The 21998-nt window shown below is 36.9% G+C and overlaps 1 long non-coding RNA gene across 3 annotated transcripts in view; it reads right to left on the bottom strand.

Annotated features, from left to right (window-relative positions):
* Positions 1 to 246: 246 nt before the first annotated feature.
* Positions 247 to 21998, bottom strand: part of LOC122810269 — a 1068874-nt gene continuing 1047122 nt past the window's right edge. For 2 of the 3 annotated variants that reach the window (XR_006366075.1, XR_006366074.1), the window contains exon 2: positions 247 to 1345. This is a non-coding gene — a long non-coding RNA (uncharacterized LOC122810269). Of the gene's footprint in view, positions 1346 to 1553; positions 1730 to 21998 lie in introns of those variants that run through there. The other variant, XR_006366073.1, reaches the window with a different exon arrangement.

The raw sequence follows: 21998 nt of genomic DNA on the forward strand, positions 1-21998 counted from the left end.
CAAGTCAAATTTCTACCATAAAAGCAGCTCAAGTAAACTTTGAGGCATTTCTATAAATGTCTTGCTATATATTCAAATACAAAAGTTTACCAAGCTCTCTTATCAATCACAGATCACCGCTTGCTAACAAACTTTTTTTTTTAAAGAAAACATGATGCTGGGAATTTTTCGGCTTAAGATAACATCTGGTACAAAGACTGCTACCAAGCTCAAGCATAAACTTCTAAATCAACACAACTCCAATAATAGGTTCTTTGTTAGTCTGTGTTTATTTATTTCAAGAATAACAAAATGTGTAGTAAAGAAGCCTTCATTTCAGCTGAAAACAATAAACAATGCATGTGATGTTTCAGCATTATATTTAAGAACTAGAAAATGTAATTTGAAATAAGTATGACAAACCTATGTATGCCTTAGTCATGGAAACATATGAAGCAATGATTCTGAAATTGATAAACTGTCTTTTAACCCCTCAGAGCACACTGCATGTTGCTAAAAAAAACGTATAACCTTCCCTTAGCCTACTGATGGATATGTGTTTACACTCCCTTTCTATCAAATCATTACTCAGAGGAAGAGATTTCTCCAAAGTATATTTGTATCAGAATAACAGGCTCTTAATATTTGTAGTGAGCAATTCCAGATTACTGTTTTCATTTGCATGGCAGTATATGCATGTTTGAAGGCACACTCTTGTCCTGAAAAAATACATTTGTTCAGTTTCAGCAGTAATGAAATATATTTGGAAAAAACAGTAAATCAAAAGCCCATCTTAGAATGGAAAAATTTGACTAAATTAAAATTAAGTAGTTAACATTTTATGCTGCGCTGTAAAAGTCCCTCATTTGTGAACGGGTTTATGCACTAGATTATGTTACAATTTACTTCAATTCACAAAGCAGTGTAGAAATTCTGTGTAGGCCACTGAAAAAAGATATTGCCACTTTTAACCTGTAATATTCCCAATTTCCCATTAGCACTTTTACTGTGTTGTGACTGTTATTATTTCATTTAACACTACCTAATCTGTAACTCAGCTATACAGAAACTCTCTGGATGATAAGATTAGAAAGATTCCGGAGTTGGCTGCCTTCTAGTTGGCTGCCTTCTAGTGTGCACGTACTCTATGTGTTTTGATCTTTATAGAAACTCCCAGTTATTTGGACTGCTTGCCAATTCGATCTTGGATCAGTCTCTCGCTCAGTTCCCATAAGGCTACAGCCGTCATTTCATCCTGAGCCTGGTGCGATGGCAAACAGCGACAGCAGTTGTTGAAGTACATCCCTCCGAGTCCTTCAAGTTCCATAGCTGTGGCACAGTAGATTGACGTAGCAGCTCCTTGTTGCTAAAATTAACAAAACAAGTGATAGAAGAATGTAAACAATCAGAATAAACTAAAGTCCTAGTTGCAATTTTTTATTAATTAATTACGTGCGTGTGTGTGTGTGTCTGTGAAGTATAACTACATTTTTTTCCCAAATAAATAACCTTATTTATCAATAACAATTAAAAACTGACATGTAACACTTGGAAGAGCAATCAAAGAAGATTACCATTTATGCTACTGCAGATTTTCTGCTCTAACGTGCAATAATACTTGTTGCTGAGTAGAAACAAAAAGTATAATTTTAGTTCCAAAATGAATCTGCAAGTTAAAGTTTTGTGCTTTGTTATAAGAGCTGAAAAATCATTCTACACAGCAATATCATATTTATGACACCTCACAAAATGCAAACATAACGTTATGCACAGTTCATCTGAAAAAAACATTCCTGCCACCAATCAAACCAGCTATGTAATGCCATTTATAATCACCTTAGACATTGGCTCTAGTTCTTACAAAAGAATGCATCATATATGAAATATCTTGATGGAGTAATTCTGCCCAGTGAGTGCCATGGCAAACCTCCATCAATTTCAACCACACTGGCTAAAAAAAACAAGATGCACTTTTTTATAACAATACAGCTTCAAAATCTGACCTTTACCTCTATATGTTTGGAAATGCATACTGATTCTTTGAGAATTTGTTCACACCTTGTAATAAGCAAAGATTTTGCTGTTTGTTTCAGTTGCTTTGGTAGTTAGCCCTGATATCGCACTGTGGTTGATCAATAAAACAAGTACTTTGATACTGGAAAATGGCTATCTAAACAGGCTAATAAAATATATCCACAGTTTTTCTAAAGTATGGTACTACAACAAGTAGGAGGAGTATACAGTTTTCCTAATGTGTAGTACTACAATAACTAGAAATTCTATAGTATGTACTACAATAACTAGGAAGAACATACAGCAATAAGTTCAGTTCCCCTGTGGTGCATAAATGTTCATTATGCCATACTGACTGTTATTCAGGTTTAATACAAACTGGTAGCAATGCATCTGGAAGACAATGAAGTGACTAATCCAATAACAAACACTGCCCATATTTGTACTGTGCAACTATTATGTCAAGAGTTTTAAAGTAGAGATAATTTCTTAACTACAAGACTGAAATATTTAAAAAACGTTGAGAATTGCAAACACTGCACAGAAATTGCAAAATACAAATAGCTTCTCTGGATAATCCTTACATGAAGTTGTAACTCCCCTAACCTTTGATTAATACTCCTTGTCACCTGTATTTTAATAAACTGATTACTTATTATCATTACTACTGATTGGCTAAACACAATGACAGCTTCTCCTTACCTTTTGCAATAAATATTATTTTCCAGAAAGTGATGTATGTTTTTCTTCTGCCAGACTAGCTTAAATTTTATTACATTATACTGATGCCTTTCAGTGAGACTTCATATGTCAGATTTAATGTATTTACTTTTCTGATGCCTATATTATTTATGTATCCTTTGTTGACCAGGGTAGTCCCACTAGTCTAGTAGTCTTCTTTCATGGGAGACACAATGCTGTATTTATACTATAGGGGAAATTTGGCCATGGCATCTGGGAACTTCCCCTACTCTTGGTAGTTGGGTGAAGGATTTGTGTGTTACACATCCTGACTTCCTGTTTCCTGTCCAAGCACAGAGGCAGCCAGGAGGAACAGGGAGAAACTAGGGCTGATTCAGCTTTGGCTGAAAATGAAGTGAAGGTTAATGAAAATGTAGTTGAAATGGCAGAATTGCTACCAGAATTTTTTTCTGATGTTGTGGGTGCAGAAAAAACAGTGATACTGGAGGAAAAGAAGATTACAGCTATAACAGAGATGGATTTAGAGGAAAACTTTCAGAGGAGATTGTTTGAAGGAGAGACAGTTTCAACCCTACAAGCGGGAAGCTTGCGGGATGATTATTTGGAAGAAATGGTAAACCAAAGTGAACCAGAAAGTGGATCAGCAATTTCATGGAGTGATATCATGGAGAAAATAGAAGTATACAATATATGTGAGCTATAAAAAAGAAGAAAGTTTGGACAGGTATAAGGTTTGGTACTCAGTCATAGCACCTCTGGGTGTCAAAGAAAAAGAGGTAAGAGCATTTATTTTAATTAACAAAGAGACTTTTTGTGACTTGATATTTGAGACTGGGCAGGCCATGGAAAATATTTTGGGTGCAAATGAATAAAAGAAAAATATTTATCCATGGTTAGAATATGTGGTGCAAGCTTTTTTACAGACAAACAAACAACAAAAGTATAATGATCCAGTTTAGAACTGAAGTTGAAGCAAAATAACTGAAAGAATATGTGTTAACTATATGCAAAGAGTAATGGACACTACACAAATGTATGATGAAAGAGGACTATGGGCTGGGGGTGGGAATGTGGACTAATAATGAAAATGGAAAATGATAATGTTATGTATGTACCTAGCATTATTAATGTTCATGACAATAGGGATTTTGTGAAACACAGGGGTCAACCATAGACTTGTTATTTTTGTGGAAAAAAAATATCATTTAATCAACAAATGTGATAAAAAAGATGTTATTTATGTGGTAAAACAAGGCATAATGCAAAAATGTGATTTAAAGTGCAAAAATGTAGCAGTACTGGTTATTCATGGCTAGAATGTGAAATGAATATGCAAGAAAATGAAAATAAAGTTATACAGAAGAGAGAGATAGAATAATGTATTATACAAGAAAATGTACAAAAAGATGTGACTGATAAAGAGGTTGTACATAAAGTTAAAGAAAATAACAAGGAAAAAGAAACAGAGAAGACAAGTGAGGAAGAAGCTGACTGACTTACAGTAAGAAATAAAAATAATTTGATTGGGAGAAGAGTTAAAAGAAAGGAAAAGAAAATTCAAAAATATAATGCTTAAAGAAAATAAGAAAGGAAAGGGGTAAATATTTTATTATACTAACTGTTCTTAAAAGCTGAAACTATTATTTTTAAATGTGAACAGTATGAAAAATCTTAAGAGAAGAATAGTTATCTTACAATGGTGTGCTGCTGTAGATGTACATATTGTTTTAGAAGATTATTAACAGAGGAAAAAAAAAGAAAACAAACTGAAGAACTTTGGAATGGTGTATGTGAAAATAACCACTGGACCTGCAAAAGGAATGAAATTATGACAGAAATTGATTTTGTTTAAATATATGACAGTTTAAAAGTTGAAAACAAAGGAATTAAGTCTGATGAATTTTCAGATCATGTGGCTATATGGGTTAAAGTACAGGAAAAGAAAGAATATATAAAAATAGGAAAAGGAATAAAGAGAATGACTGAAAAGGATAGATTTAGAACAGAAAAAAATAACTTACGGAATTATGGAAAAATCATATGAATTTGAGAAAATTTTATGAGAATTATACTATTTGGTGGCTTACTTTTACAGAGCAGTATAAAAACTGTTTTTTTAGAATGTATAAGGAATAAAAGAAAAAGAGAGATATAAGACATTGTCAAGAAAAAATCAGAGACTTACTAGAGAAGAAAAAATAATTTTATGAAAAACGAAAGAGAAATATATAAAATTAATCAAATTAAAATTAACAACTTGTTATATAAACAAAATATTGTTTACAAGAGGTACCACCACATTTGAGTAAAATAATAAAATAAGGAAAAATAATAACAGAATTAAGAATAAAGAAGGTAAGCAAATAAAATAGCAAGCAGGAATATATGAAATAATTAAAGAATATGTATTAGAATTGTTTGTTAAAAGAGAAGAAAATATAGAACACATTTATAAAGGTAAAAATTTAAATAATGAATATAATGAGTATGTAGAACAAAACATAAATATGAATGAATTTAATGAAATTTTAAAATATATTAGAATGAATCCTGCAACAGGACTGGATGGAATTGAATATGGTATGTATAAAAAAATGAAGGAGTGGCAAAAAAATATATATTTTTTAGAAGATATTAATGAATGCTTAGAAACTGGAATTAAAGAGAGATATGTACAGGAGTTATAACATTTATATTTAAAAAAATGGAAATGAAGAGGAGATAAAAAATTGGAGACCTATAACACTGAATAATACAGATTATAACATCTTTTAAGAGAATAATAACAAAAAGGTTACAAAAAATGGATAGAATATATGACCAAAATGTATTCTGATGAAAAGGAAAGAGAAGTAAAGAGTTATTATGGATAATGAGAGAAATAATTGATGATATCATAAATAAAAACGTAGAAGCAAAGGTTACAATAGAGGATATAAGTAAAGCCTATGATAATATTCAATATAAATCACTATGGGGAATTTTGCAGGCATATAATGTAAGTAAAACATATTACAAGTAATACAATCTGTTTATTAAAGGAACTATGTGAAACTAAATGTAAATTGCTGGATTGTGGAATAAATAAAAATAGAATGTGGAATAAAGCAGGGCTGTCCAGCTAGTAGTGTAATTTTCTAGTTTGTTATGAATGCAACAGCAGAAGAAATTAATAAAAGGTCAAGTAGCAGTGGATACAAAATGGTGAAGGAAGTACAACTGCCATTAAAGCATAATTATGTGGCTGATATTGTAGTAATTATTAAAAAATAATAAACTATGGAAGAAGTAAATGAAAAATTAAGTATACATTTAAAAATTGGCTTAAGTATAAATAAAGAAAAAAGTAAAGGACTTGATTTTGAAGATATGATAGGAGATATTGAGTTCAATGAAAAATATATAGATATATTAGGAATAATATTTGGAAGGAATGAATACAAACAACAACAATGGGATAATGTATTTAAAGAAGTACAGAATATGACTATTTTCTGAAAATCATAGACTTTCATATAGAAAAAAAGCACACTCGTTGAACACCATGGTAATACGAACAATTGCTTATGTTGCTAACATCTATAGTATAAAAAGGAACTAATGATGATTACATTTTTATATGGGGCTCTAGATTGCATCCAGTCAAGATAGGGTGTTTATAAATGAAAGAAGAGCAAGGAAGCTTGGGTTTAATAAACCCAATAGTACATGCAGGATCTTTAATTTTATATAAGTTATTAAAAGGAATTATGAAGGAAAATAAAAACTTGATAGAAATTATACTAAATTTAAATACAAAGAATTGTGGGAAGGGATGAAAGTTAAAAAAAGAAGTCAAAACGTTTTGAATGAAGAAATGAAAGAGTACCAAAACAAAATTATGTTATGGAAAATAACAAAAGAATATATGTGAAAAAAATAGAAATGAATGGTACTTAAATATTATGAAATCATTTTATTGCATTGATCCATAGAAAGATTTAAAAATAATTAAGAAAAAAGCCATAATAATTAGCTATAATAACTATAAAAAGATTAAAGAATGTAATGATTTTTATGAAACCTGTCTATTAGAAAATTGCCAGTTAAAGCAAATATACCATACAAGAAAAAGCAAGATAGAATATGTAATAAATGTGGAGAGTTTGACACTACCGAGCATGTGTTTTTGAAATGTGAAAGTGCTAATAATTTCTGGAAAGAAATATGTAAACATAACAGGGTGAAAAGTTTGGTAGAATTTGAGCAAATAAATATGGACATAATAGAATTTGGTTATTATGGTGCATGAAAACAGGAAGAAGTTTAGAAAATGGACATAGTAAAATTTTATGTTTCATTGATTATATGGAATGAGAGACTAAATGAAATTAAATATAATGGAAAATGGACTTTGACAAAGATTTTGGAGAAAATAATGTTTTTAGTTGTGATAAAAGAGTGGGGAGAAATGCTTAAGTTGAAGTTTATAATGTATGAAGATTTGTAAATAGATGTAAATTATGTAAATATGTAAATAATATGTAATGTATATATCAATAAAAAAACTACTCTTTTTGATAGGTGCCATTGGATCTTTTACATCCACATAAGCTATAACCAACTTAGGTAGATAGGGCCTTGATTTATTACCTCATCCAAAGGGCAACCAAACTCAGGAGTGCAGCACCCCCCTTATACTGCATTGAAGTGTCACCAATCTATCCACCTAGCATGGAAATAAAACCCAAATACAGTTTTCTGCACCAAAGGCAAGTGTGCTACCTGCTGGGTCATTGACACTGTTGTGCAAATAATTTACATCTATGTAATAATTTTGTATTGCTCATGTTAATCAGTAACATAATGCCTGTGCTTGAACTGTAACCAAAAATAGTCCCTGCAGCAGCCCACCTACTCAGATAAAAAATAAGCAAACAAGCAAATTCATAATTAAACTAGACGGTAAAGACATTAGTGCCTCCTTTAGTACAGTATAGTAGGAGCAAAGAAAGCTAAGTGTCTGTCATTTAGGTGTTATATGCATGTAACGCCAGACATGATTGTACTACTCTAACGATACACATTTATTCTATGATCATTAGTGTGCAAATGGTCAGCTTTTCTTTGGAAGTTTGAATTGCTGGTGTATCAAGGATTTCCCCACAATGCTGCAACCTCAAAGCTGCCATAAATAAATAGCTGGATATGGTAGTACATTCCCCCACATTGCACAGTTAGCTCCCTCTGCAAAAACATTGTTTGGAAGTATGCAATCTTTACTTCTGAATACTGTTCACATTTGGAAGGTTTTGCTAATTTGTCATCAGAACTTTGTGAGATGCTCACAAGTGAGTCAATTACTTGCCAAGGAGCTGTCATATGCATGTGGTATTTGTCAAACATAGGCCTATCAGTTCATACATAACTGTTAACAGCTACAACATCAACTTCATCCTGACTTTGATCACCAGCTCAGAAACTTACCTTTTCGGGTTTTATAAAATTGAATGATGGGATGTATTTGGGAAATTATGGGCCACAGTTGTGACACTAAGAATAGCATAACATCCTGTGTGAACATACATTAAATCTGAGAGTTTGGTACCTCAGAATATTTATTCCCCCTTCTCTGAGCATTCTTGGAGTCGGTGTATATATAGTGAGGCAAAGTTACTAGTGTAACAACAAGCTTTGAAATTTGGGGTTTTTACCATTGTTTATTCTTTGGAGTTTCAGGACCCATACTTTTGAGTCCCACACTTGTAATAGGGAGACAAATGAAAATATAAGTTATTACTGTTTTTTAAAACAGGTTATTTCACAGTAGGCTTTCCAAAAACACAGAAAAAAAAAATACTTCAAAGCACAGCCAAACACATTTCTAACATAAAAGCAATGCACTCAAATATGTAAGATACTGTAAAATTTGTGAGACAACCATGTTTTGTATGAATTTTAAGAACACAGATATAAACAGAAATAAAGAGCACATGAAAATTCTTTAGTCGGGTTAATGTCTTAAGCAACAATTTCTGCAAATCAAGCTATATGCGCTACTGTTACTGATGAGGTATGTCTATGTATGAAACATTTTTTGTCTATTAAATATAAAAGTTAAGTTTTAGTTTTAAGTCATCTTTATCACAAACAAACATCAGGATCCAGTTAATATGTATAGTTCTACTATTTTAGTATAACAGTTCATCAGCTGTTATCTTTAAGTTGTCACACAAATCATGGCTGAACTGTGCATATCCTTAGTCATATGAATTTATAGGTGCTGTGGGCAGAATTATCCTTGCTTTGTGTGAAAAACACATTTCATTCCAACAGCAAACATATCATGGCTATTTTAATTTACAGTGATAAGGAACCACTTGAGCAGGGCCCAGGAATTCAGACTTTAAATCTGTGTATCAGTGCCATTTCCCCGTCATGATTTTTAACAGTCAAAATCTAAGAAACTGAAACAATTGGGTAACAATAGTGGAGAAGAAAACATCCGCTTTAGAACAGTGACATTCATCTAACTCTGCACCACAGTCTTCACAGCAAAGTATATTTTTAATTATTGTAAAATGACTACCGGGTCTTCTCGTATAGTTCTAGCATTCTAAATGTCTGTGATGGTCTACTGCAATACCATGCAAATATTTGATATGAAAATGCTTTATTTTATTTAAGGTAGTGTTAGGTTTACATATTAAGGCAGAAAGACTAGTTCATTAATTACATTTTAACAAGAAAAAAGGATTAAATTCTAGCTAAACCACATTGCTAAATTCGTATTTTTTTAACTAAACATCTCCAGCAAGTGAACAGTTATAGGTGATCCTGGCTCAAAACAAAAACAAATGTGTAAGAACACCATCAGCAACATGTAACATGCATCTAATTACCAGTGTCAGGCTTGGTCACTTCTCAGCCCTAAACGAAAGGACCAACAAAAGAGTGATAAACATATACTGGATTAAAGGAACTTCTGTGAAGCTAGCCTCAGTCTTTAATCAGGTCTAAATGCCATCTTCAATGTGTACAAAGATTTGCAAACTGTCAGAACAGGCCAGCTCTATCAGTCTTCTCAATGGATGAGGAATTACTTTGGAATTTTGGCTTAGATTAAGTTGCATGTCTAAGTAATAAAAGTGTATTGCTTATTCCACAGATTTCTCTGAGTTAACATATAGTGTCAACAGTTGAGGTCTTAGTTTTAAAGCATTTAATATTCAATAATGAATGACTATAAGTAATCTTGCTGAAATGGAAAATGTGGCTATAATGGCAAAATCCTTTCTCTTAGATGCAAATGTCCCATTGACCAAATAGCAGCTGGCGAAATAAATAGCAGTAAATTACATTTGAAAAACAAGAAGTGATTTATTAATGTAAGCCAGCATCATAAACAAAATATAGATACAATATTTGATCACTGCTCTAGCTGATAGGATTGGTAAAAATATAAATAACATATAAATGCAGCTGAAATAAATATGTACATTTGCAGTATATCATAATATACAGAATTATGTCACAGATTACCAATAATGTGTCTGCTTTCAAACATGTCGCAATTGTGTAAAAAACAAAAAAGATACTGTACTCAGACATTTGAATGCCACGCCTGCTAATACACTATAGTACCTTATTATTTTTCAGTTGCATTAGAATTTGAATGCTACCAAAGAAAAAAGATATTCCAGGGAGAGAGAGTAGATTTACAGCATGATTGACTGCAAACGTCAATCCATGATCCCTTTAACCAAGACATGCAGTTGCAGACGTTCATGATCTTTATGAACTGACAGCATTACAAGTCAGGCCTGAAGATAGGACACTAGTCATTCATATTAAAAAAAATCTTACATATGCAAGGAAGATAGCGTGCTGGGTGCTTCAATCTCCTCTCTGGACTAGGACTGGGAAGAATATTCAAATTTACTTTGAGAGTAAGTGATGCTTGAGAAATGGAAAATGAAGATAGGCATAAGCAGTAGCAGACTGCTGGCTACACAGAGGCTAAAAAGCATCTAAGAATGGAGTTTTATGAAAATATGGTGTCTACAACACAAGCCTGAATACTACAAAAAAAAAAAAGAATCACACATGATCAAATACAAAAGCCACGAAAGATAAAAAATCTGATACTCAAATGAGTGAAAAGCATCAATGTTAAATACCACAGCAGAAAAACAAGACATGTAAGAGAAATCCTCCCTGTATCGAGTATGTGGTGCATCTCACAATTCCCCATTTATTTTTGGCCTCTGAGGTTGCTGCACCTTAAAATAATTCAAAACACAGCAATTTACTCATGAGAGATTCTTCTTTAACTCCATAGTTGTATGACCTTTGAGTGAGAATAACGGAAATGGAAATGTGTGGAGACAAAGCCCTTAACCACATTATAAAGTACATGGAATGTTTCCCATTTTATTTTTTTCTCATAATGGTTTTAATATTTGCATTTTCCACCATGTATGTTTCAAGCATTTGCTTTCACTCTTTTGTATTTCTGTATTTTTGCATTCAGAACCCAAATATGCTATAACAAATCTGATTTCATTTTAGAGTTTATATAAAGAGTAAACAAGTACAGTAAAGAGAGAGAGAAAAAAAGGCAATATAAGCAAAAAAAAAAAATGCTGTCTATTAAAACACTGTATGCATGCTGTAGTAAAGATGGTGAAGTAAAACACATGCCTTTCACAATGTGAAAAAAATTGACAGTTTCTACACCTTTTCCAACAACTCACCATGAAACAAACATTCAAACAAACTACTTCTAAATTAACTTCTTTTAATATAAATAGCAAATAGTTCATCTAGAAGTGCTAAAAAAGTATGCCAGCAATTATAGCATTAAGCAATTAGGATGTACTTTTTAATGAAAGATGCATGAGTCAATTCAGTTAGCAGTTTAATGTGTACTTTAAAGTTGAAATTACTTCCTTATTTAAAAGATTTAAGTTAAAAGGAAATGAAAAATATACTGTTTTATTTTGAAGGCAAAAAATGGATTCCTCATATCGATCCTTGAAGTAAATACACTGGATTTTAAGTTATTCGGTTATCTAAGGTATTACTGCCAGGTTTGTTACATTACAACAAAACTAAGTAAACTTCAGTAATGCACTGAGATTTCCTGGGCCAGTAAACACAGATCATGGCCGGGATTCACTAATCCTCCGTGTAAGATGAAATAAGTCTTACTCGGAAACCGCAGCCTAAGAGTATGATGTCAGCGCGTCATGCATATTCATGAGGGCACGCTGACTCAACTCTAAGGCTAACACAGAGCATGCATGAGTGCAGGGGGCGTGTCAGACTGCCGAGCAGTCCAAATATCCACGCCCCTGCAAGTGCCTAAACTGCAAATGTCAACTGAAATGAGCGAGTCCGCTCAAATGTCTACATACCCAACACTACACTCCTCCACATTCTAAATCCCTGTACAAGTTTAAAATGTAAAGCTTACCTTTTTTTTTTTTTTTTTTTTATTATTCCCGATATAGCTGCCCGTATATGCGTGTGTATGCACGGGTTTGCCCATTGATTAGCTACAGTTAGCAGTGTAGACATCAAAGAGGATAATAAACTACTTATATGTAAATTAAGCCAAATAGAAATAGCGTAGTGGTAGAGCCTTCGCACAAATAGGAGGCATTCCCGGTTCGAGTCCCACCACTCCCTTTCCCATTTTCTGTAGGAAATCTGTGCATAAAAATAATTCCTGACATTTACCTTTTAAATTTTAGTAAAATGCATTGAAATGGCCTCTGTAGTAGTGAACGATATTTTATATATATATAAGAAGGTGGAATGGTCATGCATACTGATAAATGCATAAGTAACATTTCTTAAGCAATGTGAAGCACTGCTAAGCAAAGTTTACTAGTATTAAGCACAGTTAAGTATAATTGCTCATAGCTTAGCACTGCTTTAACTAGCGCAATGGCTTTGCACGGAGCTGCGCATCGTGCCAACTAGCGCAAACAAAACATGTTTGTGTGGAGCTGTGCACCGCGCTAACTAGCGCAACGTCGGGCAACATACAGCAACATCGAGCAACGTTGGGCAAAGTTGAGTAAAGTCAGCTAAACTTAGCCACACCTCCTAGCCGGTCTGGCCAGTAGTAAAATAAAAAGCAATGACAGGCCTCGAACCTGGGATACTGTGCACCATAATGACAGTACTAAACCACTAAACCATGACAGCTTTACATATGGATGCATTTCCAACACACTCATATATATCAATGGAAGTTTACCCATTGCTATGCAGGTTTGCTTTTAGCTGAGATTTATTCAAAACCGTCCAATCACAAATAAGTGCGGGAAATGAGGCATATTTAAGCTCCATAGGCGGGAATAATTGCCATAACTGGTTGTAGCTCCCATCTGCAGACAGTATGGCCAGTGCTGGAGAGGGCTGTCATTTTCGAGCGCAACGGTGGGGTATTGAGGAGTCAAAAGTAATGGTTTGGCTCCTTGTCCATCATCATGATGCAAGACTCCTGCAAGGCCAGTTTCAAGGCACTGAGTACAAAGCGGAAGCCTGGAACCGTCTAGCACCTGATCTCACCAGTGCCACAGGCATCCCTTGGACTGGTGAGCAGGTCAGACACCACTACTCAGACCTGAAGAGACGCAAGGAGGACCGACTGAACCAGTGGATACAGGAGGCCCGTGAAATGGAAAATGCCCCACTACTGAGTATGTAGCCATGGAATGAAGTATGTAAGAATTGCTATTGTAGTCTATATTATGGATAGGTATGTCTCAATATCCCTTCATTTACTTCACAGCTGCAGCTGTCCGTGCTGCGAATCAACAAGCCTATGCAGATAGGCTGCTAACGCTGCGCCACCAGGCAGTTTAATAATTATTCTGCATGTTTTGTCATATAAAAGAAGTGAGAGAGACTGAAAAAGAGTGTTGTAACCCATTAATAAAGGTATAATAAGTCTTGAATAACTTCTCTGCATGTACTGTTGAATAAAATAAGTGAGACAACATGAAAAGATGTTGTAACCCATTAATAAAGGTATAATACATCTTGAATAAAAGTCCTCTGCATGCACTGATATATCAAATAAATGAGAGAGCCACTAGAAAAGTGTGTAATGTAATTAATAAAGGTATAATTCCTGGAGTGTGTCCATGTCACTTTCTTCGATATGTTGTTGTACCCTTGCATTATAGAAATAGTACTGTTGTATTAAGCGCAGTCAACCCACACATGGGTAGGCCCATTTAAAGTGGATGAAGGGAGTGCCAATAGCTGTTAAGCATATATACAGTCCTCAACTGTCGGTTCATGGCTGGCATGTACAGGTTAATCTGGCACATGAGTAGCTTGTTATTGTGTTCCCCAGAAATGTCAGTGTGCTGCTAGAAATGTAGGGGGCTGTTAAAATATACCTGATAATGTCACCTGAACACATCCAGATATGTAGATATATAAATATAAATGAAATATATAAATACGTGGCAGTAACATCTGCATCCTGGACAGTTTGTATGTCAGATACAGGTCAGGTATATCAAGAAATAGCAAAACCCATTTCACAATTTATCGGACATTGCCTAGTGTAATAATACATGTAGGGGATATATAACTGCAGTCAATAGGAATGTAGTGTAAACTATAAGTATATATAAGTTGTTAATGGAGGTATCTTTTTATACCCTACTGTATGTGCATAAACAATGCAATTCCATACCTCAATGGGTATGTCTAATCTCATAACATTTGTTGGGACACATGTCCTATTGGTTTATAAATATCTGCATTTACTTTGATGCATGTGCCCTGTTCACATACCACAATCTTGGTGGCCTGTTGCCACCAATCAATCCTGCATGCTGTTGGAATGTCCACTGTTGTTCTATATATGCATGTGTTATGCTTGCTGTTCAACTGTTGGAACTCTGGTGTGTTGGGTTAATGTGATACTACTGTATGCTGTTACAACTAAACTGGAATGCTGTTGGCTATTACTAACCCATATTGTCATTAAATCCTCCTAAACATAGAACGTATGGGAAGGCCGGTCCCAGCGGACCCACCTGTCCCACCTCAGCTGGCGATGGCACCTGGCACCAGCAGGTCCGGTGCCCAGCCCGGGACCTCCTCCTCCGTTGGTCCTGTGCCACCTTCGGGTGGAAGCGCTGCAGGGGATGGGGCTCGCCCCCCCCCATGCAAGCGTGGCTGGAGGAGGGCCACCTATCACCCTCCGAATGGTCCGGGCTGTGGTGCGTAGGGAGAGCGAGCGCTCAGTCGCTGATCATCTATGCCAGCTCGAGGCAAGAGTGGCGCGACTCAAGGATGAGCCTGCCCCTCCTACGCATCATCCAGCACAGCCACCCTCTGGGCTGTGATGGTGCAGTGGTGACTGCCCATGGGTGGGGATCTCAGTTCCACTGTTACCATCTGTGGGCTCATGGGCTTGCGAATTCCAAACATCCTTCCCCATCAAAGGTGTTCACCCACCCCATGTGTCATATTCCGCCCCTGTATGCGTCTTGTTTGTCTTATCTGATTACCTCCCCAACCTACCTCCCAAAATATACTTACTTCCCCTACCCCACATTCCACTCTCACCTGAAAAAAAAAAAGGGCAATCTGCTCCCACAAAAAAATTATGCCCCATACATAGCTGCCCATTTTGCACACGTCCACCGGACACATAAACTGAAATTTATTTGGCAGTACAACATACTCCGTTGTTCTCACCCCTCTCTCAGGGGTGGAAGGTTTCAAATTTCCCTCCAAATTACTAGTATATGCACAGCTGTTGCTGTTAAAGAAATGGGCAGCTATGGACCTTCCCTACACCTGTCCTTCACATCCCTAGCTGTTTTCCCTAATGTCTTTCCCTCTTTGTGCCCCTTTTTCACCACTGTCCTATCTCCCCATTTTCTTTTCTTTCAAAGAAATGAGCGCAAGGGTTAGCAAGAGTAAGCACTTTTAAGCAGTAGTTAGCGGGTTTGCGCGAGTGTGTGTTTGTGTGCGCTTAGCTAAGTATTGCTAAGCGTCATGCAAACCCACTTACAACTGCTTAAAAGTGCCTTAGTCACCCTGCATGTGAGGGGCCTTGTTCTGCTCAGCAGCAAAATAAAACACCACTGTCAGTCTCGAACCCCAGACCTTGTACACACGAGACTGCATGATGTACCACTAAGCCACAGTAGATATACTGCAGGTTGTTGCTGAAATATATATATCATGCATCAGAATGAGTGAATGTAAAGGAACAATAGGAATGCCATAACACAAAACCTGCTCTGTGGAACTTTACCAGCAGTTGTTGTTGACTTGCATTACATGACTGTGATAACAAAACCAGCCATTTTAGCAGTAAATAATGTTACAGCAGCACTTTACAACCCCCACAGCAAGGAAGTAGGTAGGCATACTCAGTACTGGAATTGTCCAGTTTTCATGAGCATCATGTGCTAATATCAACAAAAAAAAAACACAAACTGTGCAGAAGTGAGTACATTAATATCCACAGTATAGCAGTTCACAAACAGTTCATGTGCCAAATGAAAACATCTCAATAACTACGTATGTATGGCAGCTAACTGTATAAGTAGAAAAGAAACTACATACTCCCATGTATCTTGTGTTAGCATTTGTAGGGGTGAGTACAATTCTACACTGACAACTGTGTACTGGAAGTGGCAACATTCAGTTCTGAGTACAACATTCAAATCAGTGACTACACCCCTAGCATCAGATACAAGAAGTATACCAACCTTCTGACTTACACAACGGTGTCCACAGCAAACAAGCATGGTCCCCACTTTGGTAAGCTGAAAGGGCTATGCCTACCTGACTTAGCAATTTATAGCATTTGTTTGCTATGACAGTGAATACTGCAAGTACCACACAGCAGGCTGCATGCAATTGCCAAATGGTGGCCAACAACTCTTGCAGAGGCCATCACATGTACATGTGCAGATACCTATAAAAGCAGGCTGTACTTGCTGTCCACACATGCAATCATTTCAATGCAGGTACAGAGAAAGAGAGAGAGAGCGACACAGATAGACACAGACAATAGCAACAGAAAAAAAAAGATATAAAAGAAAATATATTGAAAAAAAAAATAATATATTGAAAAAAAAGATAAAAAATAAAATATAAAAAAAAAAGTTTACAAAACACACGGAACTGACTACTACAAACACATACAAAGGAAAGGTATGTAATAGATATGTATTTACTGGCATGTAGTAGATGTTTTTGAAGAGTACTCTACATAGTTTGAATCATCCATATGTGGCAGCAGTACGTATCTATGCACAGATGCCCTGCATAACTACTGCCATGGAGAAATCAGGGTGTAGCTGTGTGCAGTGGGATATGACTGTGACATATGTAGTTCAGCATTAAATGTCAAACATCTGATCCATGTTATCTGTGTTCTGTACAGTAGTGTGTACAATGTCTGTTTGGGGGTGTAGCGCATACAGTTATATAAACATGGATGTGACAGAGTAACAAATGCATGATAGTCATATTAACATGTAGCTTAGCATTGGCAACAGCTGTACCAGGCTAGTATGCTAATCTAGCATTTGCAGCTATATATACACCCTCTAATATTACTGTGTGCTCACATGTGGCACCTGTTTATGTTGCAGCAACGCCCAACAGGTCAGCCGTGAGGTACACGGACTTACAACAGTGTGGTCCTTGTGTGTGTATGGCACACACATACGGAGAGATCTGTCTGTGTCAGATATATTAGCATCTGTATATGTGCATAGAGCAAGGGACATACTGCAACTGTTTGTGAAAGGTGGACATATATATGTTGTTGAAGGTTGTTATGTGCACATTTCTATGTAGGTTGTAGTGTGTGGCAAACCAGACAGCATACAGTGCTGGTATATGACATGTGGTGGTTAAATGCTGTGGGTATGAATCGTCAGGTTTGCAGTGTTGCAGCCAGTGAGGCCTGCTAAAGCTACATGGGCTGAGAACACCTTCAATGCATTTCGCACAACACTGTGCAATATTATGACATAACTGTATACCTCACAACCTTCACATACTTGATATTCCCACCATGAAAGGTGGACTGTATATGTGCCTATATGTATATCTATATGTACACCAATGGATGTTTATATGTATGTGTGTGTGTGTGTGTGTGTGTATATATATATATATATATATATATATATATATATATATATATCTATATATATATATAGATATAGATATATATATATATATATATATATATATATATATATATATGTGTGTATATATATATATATATATATATATATATATATATATATATATATATATATATATATATATATATATATATATATATAGAGAGAGAGAGAGAGAGAGAGACAGGGTCATATTTACTGCAACAGATGCCTGCTGACAAAGCCATGGACTCAAGCTCAATGTTGACACTGCATTGGCATCCCTCCTTGCAAAAACTCAGTACCCATTAACTACCACATAGGTGGTAGTCTACATAACACCGAAGGTGTGACAAGAGACCATGGGACACAGGTGGACAGTAGTCACCCCTTTGATAATCACAGTGCCACACTAGTCATGTAATCTGTCTACGTGGCACACGTCATCACAAAAGGTGTGTCATCCAGGGAAATACAGGTCAGTGTTCCCCTCTACTCCACACACATAAAACCCATTATAAAGTACAATGCCCCATGTGGTATGTACCTCATAAGACATCTACAGCAACTGGAAAGGACACAGACATACCTCACAAAGAGTAATACCGGCCTCAAACAGATGCCCTATGCAGACCGTCTCACAAAACCACAGCTAGACTGTGTTGCATACCGCCTACCCAGAGGTGACCTCTGCCTAACATACAAAGCTATGTCAAACCCAGAGCTGTTGGACATGCTCCACGTAAACAGATCACAATCCCTACGAGCTACACGCTCTACGGACCTAAACCTTGTCACCTCAATAAACAGCACATGCTGGTGGGATAGATTCCTATCTCAGAGACATACTCTGGAACAAACCACCTATCAATAGCAAACAAAGCTCCTAATTAGCAGTCATCATAAATAATCCTGATGATTGTATGGAAGATAGGAAATACACCCTGGGAATCACCTCTGTGGCTCTGCTTGACAGGGCCACATGAAATGAAATTACCTGTGTGTCAAAGGCCAGGGTAGTGTATGGCTAGACATCTATGCGCCATAGAGCCAATAGCCTATTAGCTACCTATGAACTGATACACACCCACATGTACTTGTTGCAATAATTGCTATGTGAGGTTGACTGAGTGTGATGGTGAATGTGTCAGAGTTCTGTATATGTGTGACAGCTAAGTGGGAAACTGTTTCTGTCATGGTATTATGTGTCCTAGCTGTGATCCCAGCAAAAGATGTGTATGCTATTGCTAGGCAGAAAAAGCAGTATGTCATACGGTCTGACGTAGTCCCTTGGTGTCGACTGGGGTGTCCCATTGTAGGCTACAGCAGTACATGTATGCTTATTGAGTGTTACTGCTGGTGAATCCAACCCCTGTATGAACTGTAGTACTACCTGAAGCTGTATGCCTAAACAGCACAGTATGGTGTATGTCCACATTTCTTGGAACCACTGTTTTGTGTGTTCCCCGTAGTCCTCACAGATGACATACCTCAGGCATAAGATTTTGTAACTACTGACACACAGTACTGTATGGTACACAGGTAAAGGTCATCTGGGTTGCCATACCTTTGTGTCTGGTATGTATGTCTGATGTGTTTGTGGGTATGCCTGTATTATGGCCTCGGTCATATGTGTGTTACAGGATATAGGAGCGTATCTAGCAACATGTATAGTCTAGTACAGCAGTATGCCACCTATATTAACGAATGTGCACATATGTTAGGCAGGGGTTTGCCATCAATGACTAGTGTGGTATATTGGTAATACTGTAACTGGACTTTACAATCATTGCAATGGATTACATGCTTCTTTATGCATTAGCTTGATATATACCCCCTGTGGCTAGGTGGTGCATTGTGTCGCATACAATGTGCCATGTACTGTTGTATAGTCTTACATACTGGTTTATCTTTGTTGCTTTGCAAAACATGGTTTGATATATAGAGTGTACCAGGCACTGTCAGGCAGTTATGGGTTGAGCACTGATATGTGGTATTGAAAGTGTGTATCCTCTGACAGCCAATAGGTTGCTATATATGGCAGTTAATTGATATCTGTACTTTAGAATGTTAAGTGTGCCACATGACTTGCTCACACATATTGTTTCATTGTCTTCCAGGGTCATGGCCCACCATCGTAATCCCTCATATAGCCCAGCAGAGGAGGAACTGATTACAACCACCTTGGTTCAGCACTACACCCTGCTGTTCTCAAGAACCAGCCAGGACCAGCATGTGCGGACTGCACTGTGGCAAGATCTGGTCCATAGGGTAAATGACATAGGCATGCATAACTGGACATATGAGCAGGTATGCCATCACTGCAGTGATTTAATTAGACATGTACGGCGTGTGTCTGATATCTGTAGACAACAGCTTGCCACAGGTGGTGGGGTAGCCATCCACCCCCCCCTCAACAGAGTGGAGGAGCTGCTCCTGAACCATGTGGCTCCTGGCCAACAACAACAACAACTAACACGTATCATCATGGAGGCCGGAGCCACCCAGCAAGTTGACACGGAGTGTGCAGGTAACATGGCATAGCTGTACACTACTGTTACCTCTATTGGTAAATCATGCTTATGTGAGATGTGTACTGTGTAGTTAGAAGATGTGGTGCCTAGTGTTGTGCAATACTAATAATTAGGAATATAATCTGCAGGCCTGTGACTGTCAACCATTGTACTACTGTAAGATTGCAAACACACAGTAGCAATGCCACAGTTGTTGCCACTGACAAACTGTCTCATATCCTTGTAGGTCCCTGTAGTGTGACAGCAAGGCAGCAGACCCATGCTGGTGAGTGTGTTCTACATTTAATATTGCTAATAAAATGCGCATGTCATAGGTGAGGTGTAGGCCATGTACACGTCACACACCTGCACATAATGCATGCTGTGCATGTTTGCTGTGAGACTATGCACATCTCAGTAACGTGAGTAGCTGCCTCAAACACATGCTATACACAGAGCATCCTACAAAATTGTGGCAACACTAAGTGGACATTGGATAGGCAGAGTCGATACACATGCACACACCATACACAACTGTGTCATACGCAGTACACGTTAGCATGCTACACATGGCGTATTCAGACACCTGCTGTAAGGTCACACTCCAGTATCCCAAATGTTATCCACACAGCACATATAATATACCTGAGGGGTAGAGGCCTCTCATGTGGCTGTGTGACACTCTTCAACACATAACACATTCATGTTAGGCAATGCCCCCTATTGGGCACCTTACAAACCCATGTAACAACTGGCTGTGAAATGGTGAATGTAGCCATGGTACTGCAGTTCAGGTACAGCATGCTATGTGCTGGTCTGGCACACATTAGTAGCCATGAGTGACCACATGATGCTGCATGATGATGGCTCATGGTACTACACCCCATCCAGTTACAGTGGCCACAGTACTACACATATCATTAATTGCTATGCATCTCAATATGCATAGCAATCACCATTTGTACAAAGTGACACACATATCTCTTGTAATGCTATTGAGTGTATAGGTCACATGACACACATTGTGTATGTGTGATGTTTAATGTTGCAGTTGTGTTGTAGCATGCCATGTCATGGCTGCCACTGGCATGTCCACAATATGTCCTACACTCACCATAACCACTGTACAATGGCTATGTTGAGCAATGGTATTCCATCAGGTATACATGCACCACTCATCCTGTGTGTATACATAGCATGCATGTGCTAAACCTGTGTCCACAATTATCTGCTAAAGACACAGATGCTCTAATCAGAAATGGATATCTATGTGACACACAGATACACATCCAGCCATAGTATGTATACCTGTGAGTAATGGTGCACAGGACATTGCAGAGTTTTTAATACTTGCACAGCAATGTTGTGTCCATGTACACATTGCGTTCCAGGGTGAGGCCAATCACTGAACAAAAACACATGCATCAAAGCCATGTATACTGTTATTAGCAAGGGCTGTCTACACTCACACTGCATGCTGTTGAGCAACACACGTCCTGCATGCTGACACGTGTGATATAAATGTTTGGCTTGTGATACTATACCCCACCATCACACGCTATTGAATATGTTCTGGATTGCTGGTGGTGTGTGTGTGTGTGTGTGTGTGTGTGTGTGTGTGTGTGTGTGTCTGTTT

This window comes from Protopterus annectens, chromosome 8.part1 (assembly GCF_019279795.1).
Source record: "Protopterus annectens isolate FY-2018-M chromosome 8.part1, PAN1.0, whole genome shotgun sequence".
In the NCBI taxonomy this organism is placed as follows: domain Eukaryota; kingdom Metazoa; phylum Chordata; order Ceratodontiformes; family Protopteridae; genus Protopterus; species Protopterus annectens.